This window comes from Pleurodeles waltl, unplaced genomic scaffold (genome assembly GCF_031143425.1).
Source record: "Pleurodeles waltl isolate 20211129_DDA unplaced genomic scaffold, aPleWal1.hap1.20221129 scaffold_225, whole genome shotgun sequence".
NCBI lineage: Eukaryota > Metazoa > Chordata > Amphibia > Caudata > Salamandridae > Pleurodeles > Pleurodeles waltl.
The window spans coordinates 237,208-257,181 of NW_027149931.1; the positions used below are offsets into that span (position 1 = coordinate 237,208).

General features: G+C 49.6%; 21 non-coding genes across 21 annotated transcripts; all 21 read right to left on the reverse strand.

The window, feature by feature from the left end:
- Positions 1-1,536: 1,536 nt before the first annotated feature.
- Positions 1,537-1,618, reverse strand: TRNAS-CGA (transfer RNA serine (anticodon CGA)). Its single transcript has one exon. It is a non-coding gene; the product is annotated as a tRNA-Ser (tRNA).
- Positions 1,619-2,188: 570 nt separating this feature from the next.
- Positions 2,189-2,270, reverse strand: TRNAS-UGA (transfer RNA serine (anticodon UGA)). The gene has a single exon. It is a non-coding gene; the product is annotated as a tRNA-Ser (tRNA).
- A 222-nt stretch (positions 2,271-2,492) lies between these two features.
- TRNAS-AGA (transfer RNA serine (anticodon AGA)) lies at positions 2,493-2,574 on the reverse strand. The gene has a single exon. It is a non-coding gene; the product is annotated as a tRNA-Ser (tRNA).
- A 1,852-nt stretch (positions 2,575-4,426) lies between these two features.
- Positions 4,427-4,508, reverse strand: TRNAS-CGA (transfer RNA serine (anticodon CGA)). Its single transcript has one exon. It is a non-coding gene; the product is annotated as a tRNA-Ser (tRNA).
- Positions 4,509-5,078: 570 nt separating this feature from the next.
- TRNAS-UGA (transfer RNA serine (anticodon UGA)) lies at positions 5,079-5,160 on the reverse strand. Its single transcript has one exon. It is a non-coding gene; the product is annotated as a tRNA-Ser (tRNA).
- A 222-nt stretch (positions 5,161-5,382) lies between these two features.
- TRNAS-AGA (transfer RNA serine (anticodon AGA)) lies at positions 5,383-5,464 on the reverse strand. Its single transcript has one exon. It is a non-coding gene; the product is annotated as a tRNA-Ser (tRNA).
- A 1,842-nt stretch (positions 5,465-7,306) lies between these two features.
- On the reverse strand, positions 7,307-7,388 carry TRNAL-CAA (transfer RNA leucine (anticodon CAA)). The gene has a single exon. It is a non-coding gene; the product is annotated as a tRNA-Leu (tRNA).
- Positions 7,389-7,958: 570 nt separating this feature from the next.
- Positions 7,959-8,040, reverse strand: TRNAS-UGA (transfer RNA serine (anticodon UGA)). The gene has a single exon. It is a non-coding gene; the product is annotated as a tRNA-Ser (tRNA).
- A 222-nt stretch (positions 8,041-8,262) lies between these two features.
- TRNAS-AGA (transfer RNA serine (anticodon AGA)) lies at positions 8,263-8,344 on the reverse strand. The gene has a single exon. It is a non-coding gene; the product is annotated as a tRNA-Ser (tRNA).
- A 1,852-nt stretch (positions 8,345-10,196) lies between these two features.
- TRNAL-CAA (transfer RNA leucine (anticodon CAA)) lies at positions 10,197-10,278 on the reverse strand. Its single transcript has one exon. It is a non-coding gene; the product is annotated as a tRNA-Leu (tRNA).
- Positions 10,279-10,848: 570 nt separating this feature from the next.
- TRNAS-UGA (transfer RNA serine (anticodon UGA)) lies at positions 10,849-10,930 on the reverse strand. The gene has a single exon. It is a non-coding gene; the product is annotated as a tRNA-Ser (tRNA).
- Positions 10,931-11,152: 222 nt separating this feature from the next.
- On the reverse strand, positions 11,153-11,234 carry TRNAS-AGA (transfer RNA serine (anticodon AGA)). Its single transcript has one exon. It is a non-coding gene; the product is annotated as a tRNA-Ser (tRNA).
- A 1,862-nt stretch (positions 11,235-13,096) lies between these two features.
- Positions 13,097-13,178, reverse strand: TRNAL-CAA (transfer RNA leucine (anticodon CAA)). Its single transcript has one exon. It is a non-coding gene; the product is annotated as a tRNA-Leu (tRNA).
- A 570-nt stretch (positions 13,179-13,748) lies between these two features.
- On the reverse strand, positions 13,749-13,830 carry TRNAS-UGA (transfer RNA serine (anticodon UGA)). The gene has a single exon. It is a non-coding gene; the product is annotated as a tRNA-Ser (tRNA).
- Positions 13,831-14,052: 222 nt separating this feature from the next.
- Positions 14,053-14,134, reverse strand: TRNAS-AGA (transfer RNA serine (anticodon AGA)). Its single transcript has one exon. It is a non-coding gene; the product is annotated as a tRNA-Ser (tRNA).
- Positions 14,135-15,996: 1,862 nt separating this feature from the next.
- On the reverse strand, positions 15,997-16,078 carry TRNAS-CGA (transfer RNA serine (anticodon CGA)). The gene has a single exon. It is a non-coding gene; the product is annotated as a tRNA-Ser (tRNA).
- A 570-nt stretch (positions 16,079-16,648) lies between these two features.
- TRNAS-UGA (transfer RNA serine (anticodon UGA)) lies at positions 16,649-16,730 on the reverse strand. Its single transcript has one exon. It is a non-coding gene; the product is annotated as a tRNA-Ser (tRNA).
- A 222-nt stretch (positions 16,731-16,952) lies between these two features.
- Positions 16,953-17,034, reverse strand: TRNAS-AGA (transfer RNA serine (anticodon AGA)). Its single transcript has one exon. It is a non-coding gene; the product is annotated as a tRNA-Ser (tRNA).
- A 1,842-nt stretch (positions 17,035-18,876) lies between these two features.
- TRNAL-CAA (transfer RNA leucine (anticodon CAA)) lies at positions 18,877-18,958 on the reverse strand. The gene has a single exon. It is a non-coding gene; the product is annotated as a tRNA-Leu (tRNA).
- Positions 18,959-19,528: 570 nt separating this feature from the next.
- TRNAS-UGA (transfer RNA serine (anticodon UGA)) lies at positions 19,529-19,610 on the reverse strand. Its single transcript has one exon. It is a non-coding gene; the product is annotated as a tRNA-Ser (tRNA).
- A 222-nt stretch (positions 19,611-19,832) lies between these two features.
- TRNAS-AGA (transfer RNA serine (anticodon AGA)) lies at positions 19,833-19,914 on the reverse strand. The gene has a single exon. It is a non-coding gene; the product is annotated as a tRNA-Ser (tRNA).
- Between the last annotated feature and the right edge of the window lie 60 nt (positions 19,915-19,974).

The following is a 19,974-nucleotide window of genomic DNA, read 5'->3' on the forward strand; positions in this document are numbered from 1 at the left end:
TTTACAGGTATGAAAAGAAGTGCCTCGTCCAATCTAGGGCCTGTGGCTAGGCGTTTCCTGAGCTGAATTCTCCTTGGAGGAGAGTGGGCGTGTTCAGTTTCTCTGCAGACTAGTGCCTGACAGGTGAGGGAGGGGGAGCAGGATGCATTTGGCCTGGGTTCATATCTTTCTTCTGTGGCTTTAATGGTCTTTGCTTCATATTCTGTTTTACTGACTGCTTTGCATAGAGGCTGCTCCCTTGTTCTCCCACGCAGGAGGCCCTGAAGAGGAATCCCAAAAATGTCATCTGACGTAGTCGGCAGGATTTGAACATACTCGTGGAGACGGCAAATGATATCTAGTCCATCGCCTTAACCACTTGGTAACGACTACTTGGCTCTGCAAGCGGTGCCCCTTTCAACATAGCCCTTCATGTCTTCACAGGCAACCTCACTGGCTCCAGTCATTCCGCTCTGCTCCTTCCTCTTCCTCAGCAATCCTTTGCACTGGCAAGGTGCTTCTCAAAAAACAAATATAGGCACTCCTGCCAATCCACAAGTATTCCGAAGGCTTTGCTGAGGCCCTCTGCAGCCCTTCTTCTTTACAGCACATCAACTGCTGACCTTTGTTTGCCCTAAGGCTTCTGCTTCCATATTGGAGTCATCCCAGGCTTTGGTGATCCCAGCCGTCAGCCCAGCACCTCAGTTGAGCCTTTGAAAGGCTGTCAGGCCCTGCTCCTCTTTCTGTCTTGATATTCTAGCCACATTACTTAATAGGTGAGTGGAGGCGGGCCCAAGAGAGGGTAGTCTCTATGCAAATGAAGTGCTTGGGCATACCTGGGAGTGTCCTTCTGCAAGCCATTCAGCCTCCTGGCTGGTGGCAGGTTTGTTGAGGAGAGCAAGGCCGTGTTGGGCCAGTCCCAAAGCAAAGGCGAGCTCCTTCAGCAGGAGTCCATTTATGCGAGGGACCCTAAGTTACTCAGGCATATATAATAATCACCTTTAGCCCTTAAAGAGAGGTTTTGGCCGATCGGGGCCAAAGGGGCGGTGGGGTCAGAAGGCTCAGGGTAAGGGCCTCAGTAGCCTCACCTCTCTTGTTGCCCTAGGTTGCACTGTGGTCTGGGACCTGGCCAAACGCCAATCCTTTTTAACCACACCTGCAGCTCTGCCTAGGCCGAGAAGCAACAGCAGAGAGCTTCCTTCCTGCCCCTTCCTGTGCTTCCCACCAACCTCCTAAATTGACCCCTGTAAAGGAGCTAGCTGCCTTGTCCTTCCCAACAACAATTTATCCAGGCACTCACCCCAGACAGCAGGCTCGAAAAGCACAGGCAAGGCTTCTCTGCAGCTCCCCAAAATAGACAGATACAGTGTCTGAGAAGCTGTAGGCCTGGGCAGCGTACTCCTTGAGAGTTTTCATGCTGGCATTGCACAGTGCATTGTTTCACATTCTTGTCTTTGTTTTACCTGTGCTCTCAACGTTGTTGAACAATACATGCTTATTCCTGGGAAAGGAGGCATCCAAGGAAAAACATAACACATCATTGTGAAAGAGCACCGACGTAGTCGGCAGGATTTGAACCTTCGCGGGGACACCCCAATGGATTTCGAGTCCATCGCCTTAACCACTCGGCCACGACTACTCACGAGGAGTGGCTGCCACTTAAGCTGAGGTTCTCACTCTCACAGCAGTCTTTTTCTTTCCCTCAGTTCACTCTGCTCCACTGCCTTCCCATCTTTGCCTATCCGTTCTACTGCAAAAAATACACTCGGTCCATACCTGCATACTGACGTGACTCAAAGGCACTATTATAAAGTTCATGTTCCTGGCCAGAGAAAATCAAAAAGGAGGTTGTAAAAGAATGCAGTTATGACACTTTAGGAAAATAATGACACTGTCAGACGCCCCAATAAGGCTACTTCCTTCATGCATCTGATACCTCAGATGGAACTTACTGGCGAGATGATAACTGAAGTTCTTTCCCAATCTCCTTGGCTATTACTCGACATGTGTCTTCTCGAGAGCTGGGGTGCACAAGTGGCAGGAGTGCCAGACAGGTAGTCTCATGCCTTCTCCGGCCACTCTTTTGATCCCATTCCCTGCCCAGTGTTTCGCCTTCCTTAGCTCTATTGAGAGTGATAGCTATATTCGGCCTGCTTGTGCAGATGCCATTTAATATGAAGTATAAAATATCACCAAAGGTGAAGTAGCACGTAGTCGGCAGGATTTGAACCTACGCGGGGAGACCCCAATGGATTTCAAGTCCATCGCCTTAACCACTCGGCCACGACTACTTGCTTAAAGCTATGGTCCATTTTCAACGTAGCTCGTTTCTATTTCTGCTGGCGGTCTAGCCTCGGAACAGAAGCAGTCCTTTTCTAGAGAGGAAGGCCACAATGGCAAAAGTTTGAGCCCTCCCAGGCCGCTGACCCTATTAGTCCTGCTTTTGGAGCCCGCATTTATGCCAGAAGGTATTTCAAAGAATTATGGGAAAATACTGTTCACAAAAGGGACAGCGTAGTTGGCAGGATTCGAACCTGCACGGGGATACCCCAATGGATTTCTAGTCCATCGCCTTAACCACTCGGCCACAACTACCCACACAAGTGAATCTCAACAGGGCACTTTACCTCCATCCGTAGTCTTTTTTCTTTCCGTTCACTGGACCATTTTCCCTGCTCTCCTATACATCATTCCTATTCCACAGAAGACTTTCTAAAGCGTCTCAAGCTAAAAGCAGGCATGCATGTGAAATTAGCACTCCTTGTATGTTCATGTTTTGAGACGGGGGGAAAAAATCAGGCCGGAAGAGGTGGTAGCTTTAACGTCAGGGAGATGGCAGCCACGATAGGCACCATGGCAAAACTTCTGTCTTGGAGGCCATGAATGGACTCCACAGAGAGACGGGTTGGTCTTTACAGGTATGAAAAGAAGTGCCTCGTCCAATCTAGGGCCTGTGGCTAGGCGTTTCCTGAGCTGAATTCTCCTTGGAGGAGAGTGGGCGTGTTCAGTTTCTCTGCAGACTAGTGCCTGACAGGTGAGGGAGGGGGAGCAGGATGCATTTGGCCTGGGTTCATATCTTTCTTCTGTGGCTTTAATGGTCTTTGCTTCATATTCTGTTTTACTGACTGCTTTGCATAGAGGCTGCTCCCTTGTTCTCCCACGCAGGAGGCCCTGAAGAGGAATCCCAAAAATGTCATCTGACGTAGTCGGCAGGATTTGAACATACTCGTGGAGACGCCAAATGATATCTAGTCCATCGCCTTAACCACTTGGTAACGACTACTTGGCTCTGCAAGCGGTGCCCCTTTCAACATAGCCCTTCATGTCTTCACAGGCAACCTCACTGGCTCCAGTCATTCCGCTCTGCTCCTTCCTCTTCCTCAGCAATCCTTTGCACTGGCAAGGTGCTTCTCAAAAAACAAATATAGGCACTCCTGCCAATCCACAAGTATTCCGAAGGCTTTGCTGAGGCCCTCTGCAGCCCTTCTTCTTTACAGCACATCAACTGCTGACCTTTGTTTGCCCTAAGGCTTCTGCTTCCATATTGGAGTCATCCCAGGCTTTGGTGATCCCAGCCGTCAGCCCAGCACCTCAGTTGAGCCTTTGAAAGGCTGTCAGGCCCTGCTCCTCTTTCTGTCTTGATATTCTAGCCACATTACTTAATAGGTGAGTGGAGGCGGGCCCAAGAGAGGGTAGTCTCTATGCAAATGAAGTGCTTGGGCATACCTGGGAGTGTCCTTCTGCAAGCCATTCAGCCTCCTGGCTGGTGGCAGGTTTGTTGAGGAGAGCAAGGCCGTGTTGGGCCAGTCCCAAAGCAAAGGCGAGCTCCTTCAGCAGGAGTCCATTTATGCGAGGGACCCTAAGTTACTCAGGCATATATAATAATCACCTTTAGCCCTTAAAGAGAGGTTTTGGCCGATCGGGGCCAAAGGGGCGGTGGGGTCAGAAGGCTCAGGGTAAGGGCCTCAGTAGCCTCACCTCTCTTGTTGCCCTAGGTTGCACTGTGGTCTGGGACCTGGCCAAACGCCAATCCTTTTTAACCACACCTGCAGCTCTGCCTAGGCCGAGAAGCAACAGCAGAGAGCTTCCTTCCTGCCCCTTCCTGTGCTTCCCACCAACCTCCTAAATTGACCCCTGTAAAGGAGCTAGCTGCCTTGTCCTTCCCAACAACAATTTATCCAGGCACTCACCCCAGACAGCAGGCTCGAAAAGCACAGGCAAGGCTTCTCTGCAGCTCCCCAAAATAGACAGATACAGTGTCTGAGAAGCTGTAGGCCTGGGCAGCGTACTCCTTGAGAGTTTTCATGCTGGCATTGCACAGTGCATTGTTTCACATTCTTGTCTTTGTTTTACCTGTGCTCTCAACGTTGTTGAATAATACATGCTTATTCCTGGGAAAGGAGGCATCCAAGGAAAAACATAACACATCATTGTGAAAGAGCACCGACGTAGTCGGCAGGATTTGAACCTTCGCGGGGACACCCCAATGGATTTCGAGTCCATCGCCTTAACCACTCGGCCACGACTACTCACGAGGAGTGGCTGCCACTTAAGCTGAGGTTCTCACTCTCACAGCAGTCTTTTTCTTTCCCTCAGTTCACTCTGCTCCACTGCCTTCCCATCTTTGCCTATCCGTTCTACTGCAAAAAATACACTCGGTCCATACCTGCATACTGACGTGACTCAAAGGCACTATTATAAAGTTCATGTTCCTGGCCAGAGAAAATCAAAAAGGAGGTTGTAAAAGAATGCAGTTATGACACTTTAGGAAAATAATGACACTGTCAGACGCCCCAATAAGGCTACTTCCTTCATGCATCTGATACCTCAGATGGAACTTACTGGCGAGATGATAACTGAAGTTCTTTCCCAATCTCCTTGGCTATTACTCGACATGTGTCTTCTCGAGAGCTGGGGTGCACAAGTGGCAGGAGTGCCAGACAGGTAGTCTCATGCCTTCTCCGGCCACTCTTTTGATCCCATTCCCTGCCCAGTGTTTCGCCTTCCTTAGCTCTATTGAGAGTGATAGCTATATTCGGCCTGCTTGTGCAGATGCCATTTAATATGAAGTATAAAATATCACCAAAGGTGAAGTAGCACGTAGTCGGCAGGATTTGAACCTACGCGGGGAGACCCCAATGGATTTCAAGTCCATCGCCTTAACCACTCGGCCACGACTACTTGCTTAAAGCTATGGTCCATTTTCAACGTAGCTCGTTTCTATTTCTGCTGGCGGTCTAGCCTCGGAACAGAAGCAGTCCTTTTCTAGAGAGGAAGGCCACAATGGCAAAAGTTTGAGCCCTCCCAGGCCGCTGACCCTATTAGTCCTGCTTTTGGAGCCCGCATTTATGCCAGAAGGTATTTCAAAGAATTATGGGAAAATACTGTTCACAAAAGGGACAGCGTAGTTGGCAGGATTCGAACCTGCACGGGGATACCCCAATGGATTTCTAGTCCATCGCCTTAACCACTCGGCCACAACTACCCACACAAGTGAATCTCAACAGGGCACTTTACCTCCATCCGTAGTCTTTTTTCTTTCCGTTCACTGGACCATTTTCCCTGCTCTCCTATACATCATTCCTATTCCACAGAAGACTTTCTAAAGCGTCTCAAGCTAAAAGCAGGCATGCATGTGAAATTAGCACTCCTTGTATGTTCATGTTTTGAGACGGGGGGAAAAAATCAGGCCGGAAGAGGTGGTAGCTTTAACGTCAGGGAGATGGCAGCCACGATAGGCACCATGGCAAAACTTCTGTCTTGGAGGCCATGAATGGACTCCACAGAGAGACGGGTTGGTCTTTACAGGTATGAAAAGAAGTGCCTCGTCCAATCTAGGGCCTGTGGCTAGGCGTTTCCTGAGCTGAATTCTCCTTGGAGGAGAGTGGGCGTGTTCAGTTTCTCTGCAGACTAGTGCCTGACAGGTGAGGGAGGGGGAGCAGGATGCATTTGGCCTGGGTTCATATCTTTCTTCTGTGGCTTTAATGGTCTTTGCTTCATATTCTGTTTTACTGACTGCTTTGCATAGAGGCTGCTCCCTTGTTCTCCCACGCAGGAGGCCCTGAAGAGGAATCCCAAAAATGTCATCTGACGTAGTCGGCAGGATTTGAACATACTCGTGGAGACGCCAAATGATATCTAGTCCATCGCCTTAACCACTTGGTAACGACTACTTGGCTCTGCAAGCGGTGCCCCTTTCAACATAGCCCTTCATGTCTTCACAGGCAACCTCACTGGCTCCAGTCATTCCGCTCTGCTCCTTCCTCTTCCTCAGCAATCCTTTGCACTGGCAAGGTGCTTCTCAAAAAACAAATATAGGCACTCCTGCCAATCCACAAGTATTCCGAAGGCTTTGCTGAGGCCCTCTGCAGCCCTTCTTCTTTACAGCACATCAACTGCTGACCTTTGTTTGCCCTAAGGCTTCTGCTTCCATATTGGAGTCATCCCAGGCTTTGGTGATCCCAGCCGTCAGCCCAGCACCTCAGTTGAGCCTTTGAAAGGCTGTCAGGCCCTGCTCCTCTTTCTGTCTTGATATTCTAGCCACATTACTTAATAGGTGAGTGGAGGCGGGCCCAAGAGAGGGTAGTCTCTATGCAAATGAAGTGCTTGGGCATACCTGGGAGTGTCCTTCTGCAAGCCATTCAGCCTCCTGGCTGGTGGCAGGTTTGTTGAGGAGAGCAAGGCCGTGTTGGGCCAGTCCCAAAGCAAAGGCGAGCTCCTTCAGCAGGAGTCCATTTATGCGAGGGACCCTAAGTTACTCAGGCATATATAATAATCACCTTTAGCCCTTAAAGAGAGGTTTTGGCCGATCGGGGCCAAAGGGGCGGTGGGGTCAGAAGGCTCAGGGTAAGGGCCTCAGTAGCCTCACCTCTCTTGTTGCCCTAGGTTGCACTGTGGTCTGGGACCTGGCCAAACGCCAATCCTTTTTAACCACACCTGCAGCTCTGCCTAGGCCAAGAAGCAACAGCAGAGAGCTTCCTTCCTGTGCTTCCCACCAACCTCCTAAATTGACCCCTGTAGAGGAGCTAGCTGCCTTGTCCTTCCCAACAACAATTTATCCAGGCACTCACCCCAGACAGCAGGCTCGAAAAGCACAGGCAAGGCTTCTCTGCAGCTCCCCAAAATAGACAGATACAGTGTCTGAGAAGCTGTAGGCCTGGGCAGCGTACTCCTTGAGAGTTTTCATGCTGGCATTGCACAGTGCATTGTTTCACATTCTTGTCTTTGTTTTACCTGTGCTCTCAACGTTGTTGAATAATACATGCTTATTCCTGGGAAAGGAGGCATCCAAGGAAAAACCTAACACATCATTGTGAAAGAGCACCGACGTAGTCGGCAGGATTTGAACCTGCGCGGGGACACCCCAATGGATTTTGAGTCCATCGCCTTAACCACTCGGCCACGACTACTCACGAGGGGTGGCTGCCACTTAAGCTGAGGTTCTCACTCTCACAGCAGTCTTTTTCTTTCCCTCAGTTCACTCTGCTCCACTGCCTTCCCATCTTTGCCTATCCGTTCTACTGCAAAAAATACACTCGGTCCATACCTGCATACTGACGTGACTCAAAGGCACTATTATAAAGTTCATGTTCCTGGCCAGAGAAAATCAAAAAGGAGGTTGTAAAAGAATGCAGTTATGACACTTTAGGAAAATAATGACACTGTCAGACGCCCCAATAAGGCTACTTCCTTCATGCATCTGATACCTCAGATGGAACTTACTGGCGAGATGATAACTGAAGTTCTTTCCCAATCTCCTTGGCTATTACTCGACATGTGTCTTCTCGACAGCTGGGGTGCACAAGTGGCAGGAGTGCCAGACAGGTAGTCTCATGCCTTCTCCGGCCACTCTTTTGATCCCATTCCCTGCCCAGTGTTTCGCCTTCCTTAGCTCTATTGAGAGTGATAGCTATATTCGGCCTGCTTGTGCAGATGCCATTTAATATGAAGTATAAAATATCACCAAAGGTGAAGTAGCACGTAGTCGGCAGGATTTGAACCTACGCGGGGAGACCCCAATGGATTTCAAGTCCATCGCCTTAACCACTCGGCCACGACTACTTGCTTAAAGCTATGGTCCATTTTCAACGTAGCTCGTTTCTATTTCTGCTGGCGGTCTAGCCTCTGGACAGAAGCAGTCCTTTTCTAGAGAGGAAGGCCACAATGGCAAAAGTTTGAGCCCTCCCAGGCCGCTGACCCTATTAGTCCTGCTTTTGGAGCCCGCATTTATGCCAGAAGGTATTTCAAAGAATTATGGGAAAATACTGTTCACAAAAGGGACAGCGTAGTTGGCAGGATTCGAACCTGCGCGGGGATACCCCAAGGGATTTCTAGTCCATCGCCTTAACCACTCGGCCACAACTACCCACACAAGTGAATCTCAACAGGGCACTTTACCTCCATCCGTAGTCTTTTTTCTTTCCGTTCACTGGACCATTTTCCCTGCTCTCCTATACATCATTCCTATTCCACAGAAGACTTTCTAAAGCGTCTCAAGCTAAAAGCAGGCATGCATGTGAAATTAGCACTCCTTGTATGTTCATGTTTTGAGACGGGGGGAAAAAATCAGGCCGGAAGAGGTGGTAGCTTTAACGTCAGGGAGATGGCAGCCACGATAGGCACCATGGCAAAACTTCTGTCTTGGAGGCCATGAATGGACTCCACAGAGAGACGGGTTGGTCTTTACAGGTATGAAAAGAAGTGCCTCGTCCAATCTAGGGCCTGTGGCTAGGCGTTTCCTGAGCTGAATTCTCCTTGGAGGAGAGTGGGCGTGTTCAGTTTCTCTGCAGACTAGTGCCTGACAGGTGAGGGAGGGGGAGCAGGATGCATTTGGCCTGGGTTCATATCTTTCTTCTGTGGCTTTAATGGTCTTTGCTTCATATTCTGTTTTACTGACTGCTTTGCATAGAGGCTGCTCCCTTGTTCTCCCACGCAGGAGGCCCTGAAGAGGAATCCCAAAAATGTCATCTGACGTAGTCGGCAGGATTTGAACATACTCGTGGAGACGGCAAATGATATCTAGTCCATCGCCTTAACCACTTGGTAACGACTACTTGGCTCTGCAAGCGGTGCCCCTTTCAACATAGCCCTTCATGTCTTCACAGGCAACCTCACTGGCTCCAGTCATTCCGCTCTGCTCCTTCCTCTTCCTCAGCAATCCTTTGCACTGGCAAGGTGCTTCTCAAAAAACAAATATAGGCACTCCTGCCAATCCACAAGTATTCCGAAGGCTTTGCTGAGGCCCTCTGCAGCCCTTCTTCTTTACAGCACATCAACTGCTGACCTTTGTTTGCCCTAAGGCTTCTGCTTCCATATTGGAGTCATCCCAGGCTTTGGTGATCCCAGCCGTCAGCCCAGCACCTCAGTTGAGCCTTTGAAAGGCTGTCAGGCCCTGCTCCTCTTTCTGTCTTGATATTCTAGCCACATTACTTAATAGGTGAGTGGAGGCGGGCCCAAGAGAGGGTAGTCTCTATGCAAATGAAGTGCTTGGGCATACCTGGGAGTGTCCTTCTGCAAGCCATTCAGCCTCCTGGCTGGTGGCAGGTTTGTTGAGGAGAGCAAGGCCGTGTTGGGCCAGTCCCAAAGCAAAGGCGAGCTCCTTCAGCAGGAGTCCATTTATGCGAGGGACCCTAAGTTACTCAGGCATATATAATAATCACCTTTAGCCCTTAAAGAGAGGTTTTGGCCGATCGGGGCCAAAGGGGCGGTGGGGTCAGAAGGCTCAGGGTAAGGGCCTCAGTAGCCTCACCTCTCTTGTTGCCCTAGGTTGCACTGTGGTCTGGGACCTGGCCAAACGCCAATCCTTTTTAACCACACCTGCAGCTCTGCCTAGGCCGAGAAGCAACAGCAGAGAGCTTCCTTCCTGCCCCTTCCTGTGCTTCCCACCAACCTCCTAAATTGACCCCTGTAAAGGAGCTAGCTGCCTTGTCCTTCCCAACAACAATTTATCCAGGCACTCACCCCAGACAGCAGGCTCGAAAAGCACAGGCAAGGCTTCTCTGCAGCTCCCCAAAATAGACAGATACAGTGTCTGAGAAGCTGTAGGCCTGGGCAGCGTACTCCTTGAGAGTTTTCATGCTGGCATTGCACAGTGCATTGTTTCACATTCTTGTCTTTGTTTTACCTGTGCTCTCAACGTTGTTGAATAATACATGCTTATTCCTGGGAAAGGAGGCATCCAAGGAAAAACCTAACACATCATTGTGAAAGAGCACCGACGTAGTCGGCAGGATTTGAACCTGCGCGGGGACACCCCAATGGATTTTGAGTCCATCGCCTTAACCACTCGGCCACGACTACTCACGAGGAGTGGCTGCCACTTAAGCTGAGGTTCTCACTCTCACAGCAGTCTTTTTCTTTCCCTCAGTTCACTCTGCTCCACTGCCTTCCCATCTTTGCCTATCCGTTCTACTGCAAAAAATACACTCGGTCCATACCTGCATACTGACGTGACTCAAAGGCACTATTATAAAGTTCATGTTCCTGGCCAGAGAAAATCAAAAAGGAGGTTGTAAAAGAATGCAGTTATGACACTTTAGGAAAATAATGACACTGTCAGACGCCCCAATAAGGCTACTTCCTTCATGCATCTGATACCTCAGATGGAACTTACTGGCGAGATGATAACTGAAGTTCTTTCCCAATCTCCTTGGCTATTACTCGACATGTGTCTTCTCGACAGCTGGGGTGCACAAGTGGCAGGAGTGCCAGACAGGTAGTCTCATGCCTTCTCCGGCCACTCTTTTGATCCCATTCCCTGCCCAGTGTTTCGCCTTCCTTAGCTCTATTGAGAGTGATAGCTATATTCGGCCTGCTTGTGCAGATGCCATTTAATATGAAGTATAAAATATCACCAAAGGTGAAGTAGCACGTAGTCGGCAGGATTTGAACCTACGCGGGGAGACCCCAATGGATTTCAAGTCCATCGCCTTAACCACTCGGCCACGACTACTTGCTTAAAGCTATGGTCCATTTTCAACGTAGCTCGTTTCTATTTCTGCTGGCGGTCTAGCCTCTGGACAGAAGCAGTCCTTTTCTAGAGAGGAAGGCCACAATGGCAAAAGTTTGAGCCCTCCCAGGCCGCTGACCCTATTAGTCCTGCTTTTGGAGCCCGCATTTATGCCAGAAGGTATTTCAAAGAATTATGGGAAAATACTGTTCACAAAAGGGACAGCGTAGTTGGCAGGATTCGAACCTGCGCGGGGATACCCCAAGGGATTTCTAGTCCATCGCCTTAACCACTCGGCCACAACTACCCACACAAGTGAATCTCAACAGGGCACTTTACCTCCATCCGTAGTCTTTTTTCTTTCCGTTCACTGGACCATTTTCCCTGCTCTCCTATACATCATTCCTATTCCACAGAAGACTTTCTAAAGCGTCTCAAGCTAAAAGCAGGCATGCATGTGAAATTAGCACTCCTTGTATGTTCATGTTTTGAGACGGGGGGAAAAAATCAGGCCGGAAGAGGTGGTAGCTTTAACGTCAGGGAGATGGCAGCCACGATAGGCACCATGGCAAAACTTCTGTCTTGGAGGCCATGAATGGACTCCACAGAGAGACGGGTTGGTCTTTACAGGTATGAAAAGAAGTGCCTCGTCCAATCTAGGGCCTGTGGCTAGGCGTTTCCTGAGCTGAATTCTCCTTGGAGGAGAGTGGGCGTGTTCAGTTTCTCTGCAGACTAGTGCCTGACAGGTGAGGGAGGGGGAGCAGGATGCATTTGGCCTGGGTTCATATCTTTCTTCTGTGGCTTTAATGGTCTTTGCTTCATATTCTGTTTTACTGACTGCTTTGCATAGAGGCTGCTCCCTTGTTCTCCCACGCAGGAGGCCCTGAAGAGGAATCCCAAAAATGTCATCTGACGTAGTCGGCAGGATTTGAACATACTCGTGGAGACGGCAAATGATATCTAGTCCATCGCCTTAACCACTTGGTAACGACTACTTGGCTCTGCAAGCGGTGCCCCTTTCAACATAGCCCTTCATGTCTTCACAGGCAACCTCACTGGCTCCAGTCATTCCGCTCTGCTCCTTCCTCTTCCTCAGCAATCCTTTGCACTGGCAAGGTGCTTCTCAAAAAACAAATATAGGCACTCCTGCCAATCCACAAGTATTCCGAAGGCTTTGCTGAGGCCCTCTGCAGCCCTTCTTCTTTACAGCACATCAACTGCTGACCTTTGTTTGCCCTAAGGCTTCTGCTTCCATATTGGAGTCATCCCAGGCTTTGGTGATCCCAGCCGTCAGCCCAGCACCTCAGTTGAGCCTTTGAAAGGCTGTCAGGCCCTGCTCCTCTTTCTGTCTTGATATTCTAGCCACATTACTTAATAGGTGAGTGGAGGCGGGCCCAAGAGAGGGTAGTCTCTATGCAAATGAAGTGCTTGGGCATACCTGGGAGTGTCCTTCTGCAAGCCATTCAGCCTCCTGGCTGGTGGCAGGTTTGTTGAGGAGAGCAAGGCCGTGTTGGGCCAGTCCCAAAGCAAAGGCGAGCTCCTTCAGCAGGAGTCCATTTATGCGAGGGACCCTAAGTTACTCAGGCATATATAATAATCACCTTTAGCCCTTATAGAGAGGTTTTGGCCGATCGGGGCCGATCGGGGCCAAAGGGGCGGTGGGGTCAGAAGGCTCAGGGTAAGGGCCTCAGTAGCCTCACCTCTCTTGTTGCCCTAGGTTGCACTGTGGTCTGGGACCTGGCCAAACGCCAATCCTTTTTAACCACACCTGCAGCTCTGCCTAGGCCGAGAAGCAACAGCAGAGAGCTTCCTTCCTGCCCCTTCCTGTGCTTCCCACCAACCTCCTAAATTGACCCCTGTAGAGGAGCTAGATGCCTTGTCCTTCCCAAAAACAATTTATCCAGGCACTCACCCCAGACAGCAGGCTCGAAAAGCACAGGCAAGGCTTCTCTGCAGCTCCCCAAAATAGACAGACACAGTGTCTGAGAAGCTGTAGGCCTGGGCAGCGTACTCCTTGAGAGTTTTCATGCTGGCATTGCACAGTGCATTGTTTCACATTCTTGTCTTTGTTTTACCTGTGCTCTCAACGTTGTTGAATAATACATGCTTATTCCTGGGAAAGGAGGCATCCAAGGAAAAACCTAACACATCATTGTGAAAGAGCACCGACGTAGTCGGCAGGATTTGAACCTGCGCGGGGACACCCCAATGGATTTTGAGTCCATCGCCTTAACCACTCGGCCACGACTACTCACGAGGGGTGGCTGCCACTTAAGCTGAGGTTCTCACTCTCACAGCAGTCTTTTTCTTTCCCTCAGTTCACTCTGCTCCACTGCCTTCCCATCTTTGCCTATCCGTTCTACTGCAAAAAATACACTCGGTCCATACCTGCATACTGACGTGACTCAAAGGCACTATTATAAAGTTCATGTTCCTGGCCAGAGAAAATCAAAAAGGAGGTTGTAAAAGAATGCAGTTATGACACTTTAGGAAAATAATGACACTGTCAGACGCCCCAATAAGGCTACTTCCTTCATGCATCTGATACCTCAGATGGAACTTACTGGCGAGATGATAACTGAAGTTCTTTCCCAATCTCCTTGGCTATTACTCGACATGTGTCTTCTCGACAGCTGGGGTGCACAAGTGGCAGGAGTGCCAGACAGGTAGTCTCATGCCTTCTCCGGCCACTCTTTTGATCCCATTCCCTGCCCAGTGTTTCGCCTTCCTTAGCTCTATTGAGAGTGATAGCTATATTCGGCCTGCTTGTGCAGATGCCATTTAATATGAAGTATAAAATATCACCAAAGGTGAAGTAGCACGTAGTCGGCAGGATTTGAACCTACGCGGGGAGACCCCAATGGATTTCAAGTCCATCGCCTTAACCACTCGGCCACGACTACTTGCTTAAAGCTATGGTCCATTTTCAACGTAGCTCGTTTCTATTTCTGCTGGCGGTCTAGCCTCTGGACAGAAGCAGTCCTTTTCTAGAGAGGAAGGCCACAATGGCAAAAGTTTGAGCCCTCCCAGGCCGCTGACCCTATTAGTCCTGCTTTTGGAGCCCGCATTTATGCCAGAAGGTATTTCAAAGAATTATGGGAAAATACTGTTCACAAAAGGGACAGCGTAGTTGGCAGGATTCGAACCTGCGCGGGGATACCCCAAGGGATTTCTAGTCCATCGCCTTAACCACTCGGCCACAACTACCCACACAAGTGAATCTCAACAGGGCACTTTACCTCCATCCGTAGTCTTTTTTCTTTCCGTTCACTGGACCATTTTCCCTGCTCTCCTATACATCATTCCTATTCCACAGAAGACTTTCTAAAGCGTCTCAAGCTAAAAGCAGGCATGCATGTGAAATTAGCACTCCTTGTATGTTCATGTTTTGAGACGGGGGGAAAAAATCAGGCCGGAAGAGGTGGTAGCTTTAACGTCAGGGAGATGGCAGCCACGATAGGCACCATGGCAAAACTTCTGTCTTGGAGGCCATGAATGGACTCCACAGAGAGACGGGTTGGTCTTTACAGGTATGAAAAGAAGTGCCTCGTCCAATCTAGGGCCTGTGGCTAGGCGTTTCCTGAGCTGAATTCTCCTTGGAGGAGAGTGGGCGTGTTCAGTTTCTCTGCAGACTAGTGCCTGACAGGTGAGGGAGGGGGAGCAGGATGCATTTGGCCTGGGTTCATATCTTTCTTCTGTGGCTTTAATGGTCTTTGCTTCATATTCTGTTTTACTGACTGCTTTGCATAGAGGCTGCTCCCTTGTTCTCCCACGCAGGAGGCCCTGAAGAGGAATCCCAAAAATGTCATCTGACGTAGTCGGCAGGATTTGAACATACTCGTGGAGACGGCAAATGATATCTAGTCCATCGCCTTAACCACTTGGTAACGACTACTTGGCTCTGCAAGCGGTGCCCCTTTCAACATAGCCCTTCATGTCTTCACAGGCAACCTCACTGGCTCCAGTCATTCCGCTCTGCTCCTTCCTCTTCCTCAGCAATCCTTTGCACTGGCAAGGTGCTTCTCAAAAAACAAATATAGGCACTCCTGCCAATCCACAAGTATTCCGAAGGCTTTGCTGAGGCCCTCTGCAGCCCTTCTTCTTTACAGCACATCAACTGCTGACCTTTGTTTGCCCTAAGGCTTCTGCTTCCATATTGGAGTCATCCCAGGCTTTGGTGATCCCAGCCGTCAGCCCAGCACCTCAGTTGAGCCTTTGAAAGGCTGTCAGGCCCTGCTCCTCTTTCTGTCTTGATATTCTAGCCACATTACTTAATAGGTGAGTGGAGGCGGGCCCAAGAGAGGGTAGTCTCTATGCAAATGAAGTGCTTGGGCATACCTGGGAGTGTCCTTCTGCAAGCCATTCAGCCTCCTGGCTGGTGGCAGGTTTGTTGAGGAGAGCAAGGCCGTGTTGGGCCAGTCCCAAAGCAAAGGCGAGCTCCTTCAGCAGGAGTCCATTTATGCGAGGGACCCTAAGTTACTCAGGCATATATAATAATCACCTTTAGCCCTTATAGAGAGGTTTTGGCCGATCGTGGCCGATCGGGGCCAAAGGGGCGGTGGGGTCAGAAGGCTCAGGGTAAGGGCCTCAGTAGCCTCACCTCTCTTGTTGCCCTAGGTTGCACTGTGGTCTGGGACCTGGCCAAACGCCAATCCTTTTTAACCACACCTGCAGCTCTGCCTAGGCCGAGAAGCAACAGCAGAGAGCTTCCTTCCTGCCCCTTCCTGTGCTTCCCACCAACCTCCTAAATTGACCCCTGTAAAGGAGCTAGCTGCCTTGTCCTTCCCAACAACAATTTATCCAGGCACTCACCCCAGACAGCAGGCTCGAAAAGCACAGGCAAGGCTTCTCTGCAGCTCCCCAAAATAGACAGATACAGTGTCTGAGAAGCTGTAGGCCTGGGCAGCGTACTCCTTGAGAGTTTTCATGCTGGCATTGCACAGTGCATTGTTTCACATTCTTGTCTTTGTTTTACCTGTGCTCTCAACGTTGTTGAATAATACATGCTTATTCCTGGGAAAGGAGGCATCCAAGGAAAAACATAACACATCATTGTGAAAGAGCACCGACGTAGTCGGCAGGATTTGAACCTTCGCGGGGACACCCCAATGGATTTCGAGTCCATCGCCTTAACCACTCGGCCACGACTACTCACGAGGAGTGGCTGCCACTTAAGCTGAGGTTCTCACTCTCACAGCAGTCTTTTTCTTTCCCTCAGTTCACTCTGCTCCACTGCCTTCCCATCTTTGCCTATCCGTTCTACTGCAAAAAATACACTCGGTCCATACCTGCATACTGACGTGACTCAAAGGCACTATTATAAAGTTCATGTTCCTGGCCAGAGAAAATCAAAAAGGAGGTTGTAAAAGAATGCAGTTATGACACTTTAGGAAAATAATGACACTGTCAGACGCCCCAATAAGGCTACTTCCTTCATGCATCTGATACCTCAGATGGAACTTACTGGCGAGATGATAACTGAAGTTCTTTCCCAATCTCCTTGGCTATTACTCGACATGTGTCTTCTCGAGAGCTGGGGTGCACAAGTGGCAGGAGTGCCAGACAGGTAGTCTCATGCCTTCTCCGGCCACTCTTTTGATCCCATTCCCTGCCCAGTGTTTCGCCTTCCTTAGCTCTATTGAGAGTGATAGCTATATTCGGCCTGCTTGTGCAGATGCCATTTAATATGAAGTATAAAATATCACCAAAGGTGAAGTAGCACGTAGTCGGCAGGATTTGAACCTACGCGGGGAGACCCCAATGGATTTCAAGTCCATCGCCTTAACCACTCGGCCACGACTACTTGCTTAAAGCTATGGTCCATTTTCAACGTAGCTCGTTTCTATTTCTGCTGGCGGTCTAGCCTCGGAACAGAAGCAGTCCTTTTCTAGAGAGGAAGGCCACAATGGCAAAAGTTTGAGCCCTCCCAGGCCGCTGACCCTATTAGTCCTGCTTTTGGAGCCCGCATTTATGCCAGAAGGTATTTCAAAGAATTATGGGAAAATACTGTTCACAAAAGGGACAGCGTAGTTGGCAGGATTCGAACCTGCACGGGGATACCCCAATGGATTTCTAGTCCATCGCCTTAACCACTCGGCCACAACTACCCACACAAGTGAATCTCAACAGGGCACTTTACCTCCATCCGTAGTCTTTTTTCTTTCCGTTCACTGGACCATTTTCCCTGCTCTCCTATACATCATTCCTATTCCACAGAAGACTTTCTAAAGCGTCTCAAGCTAAAAGCAGGCATGCATGTGAAATTAGCACTCCTTGTATGTTCATGTTTTGAGACGGGGGGAAAAAATCAGGCCGGAAGAGGTGGTAGCTTTAACGTCAGGGAGATGGCAGCCACGATAGGCACCATGGCAAAACTTCTGTCTTGGAGGCCATGAATGGACTCCACAGAGAGACGGGTTGGTCTTTACAGGTATGAAAAGAAGTGCCTCGTCCAATCTAGGGCCTGTGGCTAGGCGTTTCCTGAGCTGAATTCTCCTTGGAGGAGAGTGGGCGTGTTCAGTTTCTCTGCAGACTAGTGCCTGACAGGTGAGGGAGGGGGAGCAGGATGCATTTGGCCTGGGTTCATATCTTTCTTCTGTGGCTTTAATGGTCTTTGCTTCATATTCTGTTTTACTGACTGCTTTGCATAGAGGCTGCTCCCTTGTTCTCCCACGCAGGAGGCCCTGAAGAGGAATCCCAAAAATGTCATCTGACGTAGTCGGCAGGATTTGAACATACTCGTGGAGACGCCAAATGATATCTAGTCCATCGCCTTAACCACTTGGTAACGACTACTTGGCTCTGCAAGCGGTGCCCCTTTCAACATAGCCCTTCATGTCTTCACAGGCAACCTCACTGGCTCCAGTCATTCCGCTCTGCTCCTTCCTCTTCCTCAGCAATCCTTTGCACTGGCAAGGTGCTTCTCAAAAAACAAATATAGGCACTCCTGCCAATCCACAAGTATTCCGAAGGCTTTGCTGAGGCCCTCTGCAGCCCTTCTTCTTTACAGCACATCAACTGCTGACCTTTGTTTGCCCTAAGGCTTCTGCTTCCATATTGGAGTCATCCCAGGCTTTGGTGATCCCAGCCGTCAGCCCAGCACCTCAGTTGAGCCTTTGAAAGGCTGTCAGGCCCTGCTCCTCTTTCTGTCTTGATATTCTAGCCACATTACTTAATAGGTGAGTGGAGGCGGGCCCAAGAGAGGGTAGTCTCTATGCAAATGAAGTGCTTGGGCATACCTGGGAGTGTCCTTCTGCAAGCCATTCAGCCTCCTGGCTGGTGGCAGGTTTGTTGAGGAGAGCAAGGCCGTGTTGGGCCAGTCCCAAAGCAAAGGCGAGCTCCTTCAGCAGGAGTCCATTTATGCGAGGGACCCTAAGTTACTCAGGCATATATAATAATCACCTTTAGCCCTTAAAGAGAGGTTTTGGCCGATCGGGGCCAAAGGGGCGGTGGGGTCAGAAGGCTCAGGGTAAGGGCCTCAGTAGCCTCACCTCTCTTGTTGCCCTAGGTTGCACTGTGGTCTGGGACCTGGCCAAACGCCAATCCTTTTTAACCACACCTGCAGCTCTGCCTAGGCCAAGAAGCAACAGCAGAGAGCTTCCTTCCTGTGCTTCCCACCAACCTCCTAAATTGACCCCTGTAGAGGAGCTAGATGCCTTGTCCTTCCCAACAACAATTTATCCAGGCACTCACCCCAGACAGCAGGCTCGAAAAGCACAGGCAAGGCTTCTCTGCAGCTCCCCAAAATAGACAGATACAGTGTCTGAGAAGCTGTAGGCCTGGGCAGCGTACTCCTTGAGAGTTTTCATGCTGGCATTGCACAGTGCATTGTTTCACATTCTTGTCTTTGTTTTACCTGTGCTCTCAACGTTGTTGAATAATACATGCTTATTCCTGGGAAAGGAGGCATCCAAGGAAAAACCTAACACATCATTGTGAAAGAGCACCGACGTAGTCGGCAGGATTTGAACCTGCGCGGGGACACCCCAATGGATTTTGAGTCCATCGCCTTAACCACTCGGCCACGACTACTCACGAGGGGTGGCTGCCACTTAAGCTGAGGTTCTCACTCTCACAGCAGTCTTTTTCTTTCCCTCAGTTCACTCTGCTCCACTGCCTTCCCATCTTTGCCTATCCGTTCTACTGCAAAAAATACACTCGGTCCATACCTGCATACTGACGTGACTCAAAGGCACTATTATAAAGTTCATGTTCCTGGCCAGAGAAAATCAAAAAGGAGGTTGTAAAAGAATGCAGTTATGACACTTTAGGAAAATAATGACACTGTCAGACGCCCCAATAAGGCTACTTCCTTCATGCATCTGATACCTCAGATGGAACTTACTGGCGAGATGATAACTGAAGTTCTTTCCCAATCTCCTTGGCTATTACTCGACATGTGTCTTCTCGACAGCTGGGGTGCACAAGTGGCAGGAGTGCCAGACAGGTAGTCTCATGCCTTCTCCGGCCACTCTTTTGATCCCATTCCCTGCCCAGTGTTTCGCCTTCCTTAGCTCTATTGAGAGTGATAGCTATATTCGGCCTGCTTGTGCAGATGCCATTTAATATGAAGTATAAAATATCACCAAAGGTGAAGTAGCACGTAGTCGGCAGGATTTGAACCTACGCGGGGAGACCCCAATGGATTTCAAGTCCATCGCCTTAACCACTCGGCCACGACTACTTGCTTAAAGCTATGGTCCATTTTCAACGTAGCTCGTTTCTATTTCTGCTGGCGGTCTAGCCTCTGGACAGAAGCAGTCCTTTTCTAGAGAGGAAGGCCACAATGGCAAAAGTTTGAGCCCTCCCAGGCCGCTGACCCTATTAGTCCTGCTTTTGGAGCCCGCATTTATGCCAGAAGGTATTTCAAAGAATTATGGGAAAATACTGTTCACAAAAGGGACAGCGTAGTTGGCAGGATTCGAACCTGCGCGGGGATACCCCAAGGGATTTCTAGTCCATCGCCTTAACCACTCGGCCACAACTACCCACACAAGTGAATCTCAACAGGGCACTTTACCTCCATCCGTAGTCTTTTTTCTTTCCGT